The sequence below is a fragment of the Nematolebias whitei genome, chromosome 9 (assembly GCF_014905685.2).
Source record: "Nematolebias whitei isolate Nwh7 chromosome 9, NemWhi1, whole genome shotgun sequence".
Taxonomy (NCBI): Eukaryota; Metazoa; Chordata; class Actinopteri; order Cyprinodontiformes; family Rivulidae; genus Nematolebias; species Nematolebias whitei.
Window position 1 is genome coordinate 18,635,717 of NC_056506.1, and position 4,031 is coordinate 18,639,747.

Genomic DNA, 4,031 nt, shown 5'->3' on the forward strand with positions numbered 1-4,031 from the left:
CCTTTAAGCGTCGGGCCTCACTGGCTCCTAAATGGCTGAAGAAAAAGCTATTTTGGGAGCCGATTTCCCGCTCTTAACGTAATTTATACGGACCGGGTGGGGCCCACACAGCAGGTGGGCGTGGACTAATTTTTTCAGTGCTTATGCTCTGCATAACGGGATAAACCCACTAAAGCGAAGGCCTTAAAGGGCTACGCTTATACTCATAGAATCTGGGGTTACAGTACGTAACCAACGTTCTGTATTGTCATAGCTGCTGGATTTCCTTCTTTATTTCCTTTAAGTTTGATCCAGTATGATAGTGACAGTTTTATTCTTCTCATTTCTAATGGCGTTTCCCCAGTTTCTACAAGAATTGTGTTTATGGGTGTCGTTTTAATCGCTCCTGTGCACACCCGTAGTGCTCTGGATTGTAGTCTATCTAATTTTTGAAGTTTAGATTTTGTTGCTGCTCCATAAACTATACATCCATAGTCCAGTGTTGATCTCATTAGAGCTCTGTAGATATTTAATAAAGATATTTTATCAGCTCCCCAATTATTTCCTGCCACTGCTTTCTTTTTGTGAGTAATCACCATGTAGTTGATTTTGTTTACTGACAATTTAAAACCCCATTCATAAGACCATTTCTCTATCTGATTTATTGCTTTTCTTATACATTTAGCTATATGTGGAGCATTTCTACCCCTCATCCATATAGCTCCATCATCTGCATATAATGCAGATCTAATACCCCTATCCAGATTTGCAAACATGTCGTTAATCATTAAATTAAATAGTACCGGACTAATTACACTTCCTTGAGGAGTGCCATTTTCTACTTTATAATCTCTTGATAGTTCACCCCCTACTTTAACTCTTATTGACCTTTCCTTCAAGAAGCTGGAGATCCAGTTGTACATCCTCCCATCTATTCCCATTTGTTCCAATTTTATAAGAAGTCCTTCTCTCCACATTGAGTCGTACACTTTTTCAATATCAAAGAATACTATTATCATAATTTCTTTCATTTTTAGAGTTTTCTCAATATCTGAACATACTCTAACTAGAGCATCCACTGTGGATCTACCTGTTCTAAATCCGCTCTGATACTTATTGATAAGTCCTCTTTTTTCAACGGTATATAACAATCTATTAATTAGTACTTTTTCCATCAATTTACATAAGTGAGATGTCAATGCTATTGGTCTATAATTGTCTGTGTTTGTTGGGTCCTTCCCCAGTTTATTAAATGGTAAAATGATGGCTCTTTTCCAACTCTGAGGTACTGATCCTTCTTCCCATATTTTGTTAAATAGTTTCAATATTATACTTAAAGTTGTTTCCGGTAGATGTTTTAACATGATATAACATATATTATCTTCTCCTGGCGCCGCATTTCTTGTGTCTTTTAATGCTATTTTAATTTCTTTCATTGTTAGTTGTTCGTCTAGTGTTAATCTTGATTTATTTTTCTTTTGTCCTACTTTCTTAAATGATTTGAGTTTTAGTTCCTTCTGCTGCCTATGCTTTTGTTCCAGATGATCCCCATTATTGATATTAACAAACGCCTCTCCCAGAGAATCCACCTTATCTTTATTGGAAACCTTTTATTTCGTTATTTTTAATTAGTGCTGGAATTTTCACTTCACTTCTCTTTCCATTCATTTTTTTAAACATCGACCAAACCTGATTAATATTTATTTTATATCCTATTGTTGAACAGTAGTCCCCCCATGATTTATTTTTTGCCTCCTTGATAATCCTACGAGCTATTGCTCTTTTCTTTTTGAAATCTATAAGGTTACCGCTATTCATATTTTGTCGTAATGTTTTTAGAGCTTTATTTCTCTCTTTAATTGCTTTACTGCATTCTTCCGTCCACCAAGGTACAATTTTTATCCTACTTTTCATAACTACTTTAGGAATACTAGAGTTTGCTGCATCTAAAATGTGGTCTGTTACCTTGGCATTGCATTCTTCTACATTTCCTGCAAGATTTACTAAATGGTTGAACTTCTCACAATTTATCTTAAACTTGTCCCAATCAGCTTTCTTAAAGCACCATCTAGTTTCAGATAATTCGTTTTGATTTTTCAAATTGTCATTTAACATTGTACTAATCGTAAAGTGATCGCTTCCCAGAGTTGAGTCTCCGTTCACACCCCATTCACATGATTTAACTAGAGAATCTGATACTATTGTTAAATCTATACAGGAAACTGTTCCATTATTGATATTAACTCTTGTTCCTTGACCACCATTCAAACATACCATTGATCTGTCATCCATCCATTCTTCTATTATATTGCCATTATAATCTGTTGTGCTACTACCCTACAGGCTATTGTATGCGTTAAAGTCTCCACACCATATTTCTTTCCTGAGTATATTTCCAGTTAATTCTTTAAACATATCCTTTTCTATTGTTTTACATGGGTTGTAATAATTTACTACTCTAAGATGACCAATACTTTTTAGATTGTATATTTCTATAATCACACATTTATATTCTGAGTTGTTGGCAATTTCCTTATATGCTATTCCTTTTTTAATAAAAGTAGCACACCCTCCTCCTCTATTCCCGACAGTTCTGTCTTTCCTTACTGAATTGTAGCCCTGAATTTTAAATTCTAAAATGGGTTTTAACCATGTTTCCTGTATACATATTATGTCTGGAGCTACTTTTAATTCATATATAATTTTTTTAAGTTCTTGTCCATTAGCAATAATACTCCTAGCATTCCATTGTAGAATATGAAAGACCATCCTATTCCTTTCCTTGACTGTTTCCTGATGATTCAACTGAATTTAACAGAGAATGAATCTGATCTGCTTGTAATTCTTTCATGTCCAAAAATTTTCCTGCTGCTGCTACTACTGTCTTTATTTGATCACTTTTCTTTTTCATTTGGATAGTTACGTTGATAATATGACATATGAATGCCACAAACTTTTCTTTAGACTGAAAGTTCCAAGAAGACCCCGACCCCGGCCAGCCGCGTCCAATCTGCCCCGCTCAGTCTGCCCGTCTCTGAGGAGGGACAGACTGAGCGCGGCTGCCCCAAATCAGGCTGCCTGCTTCAGATTGAACAAGAAGAAGACGTCGCTGAAACCACGGAGCTCAAATGTTTACAGAGAAGTTGATAAACTTCATCATGTTTAATGACCAACCACTATCACTTGTAGAAAACGAAGGATTTCACAGCTTGATACTTGCAGCCAAGATACAGTTTACCCTGCAGGAGATATTTATCAGTACAACAGGAGACAATCATAAAAAATATGTGATTTGAAAATTATATATATTAAAAACAAAAACAGCTACATTATAAAGTGATGTAAAATACTAAAAACAGGAACATGTCTGCCATGAACTTAGCAGATGTTTGAAGACATTTAAGATTTAATTTAATTCATTTATTCATTCCTTTAAATGAAACAAACAAAAAAAAATCATTAAAAGGAAAACGTTGAATGAAAAGAGTGCAGAAAGAAGAAAAAATTCTTATATCTGCCCCTTATAAATAAACAACTTTAAACAATCACTTAAATTAATCACTTTAATATCCACATTAAAGCTAGGAATAAAAAGAAACATGTTTTGTGTTAGAATTTAATTCTAACTTTAAAACTTGTCCAACATTAATAAAACTTACCTCAAGTTGCCTTTTTAGACATGCATGCATATATTTGTACAAATTGTACTTGAGAGGAGATTATTACAGCCTCATATAAAATCAATGATGATCATGATATTGAAACTGGATCGGTATCGGATGATACTCAGATCTAGGTATCGTGATAGGAAGTAAAAAATGTGGATCGGTGCATCCCTACTTATTATTATATGAAAGTTTCTATTAACTTATTATTTTTGTATATGAATGTTTCTGTTCAGTGCCCTGAGACGACTTCTGTTGTGACTGGGCGCGATACAGAATAAATAAATTGAATTGCTAAACAGCCACACATCATATAATGTATGTCATTTGGGAGTGTGTGGGCAGCAGTGAGCTCACCTAAAGCCATGATTCATTTCTGCTGAAGTC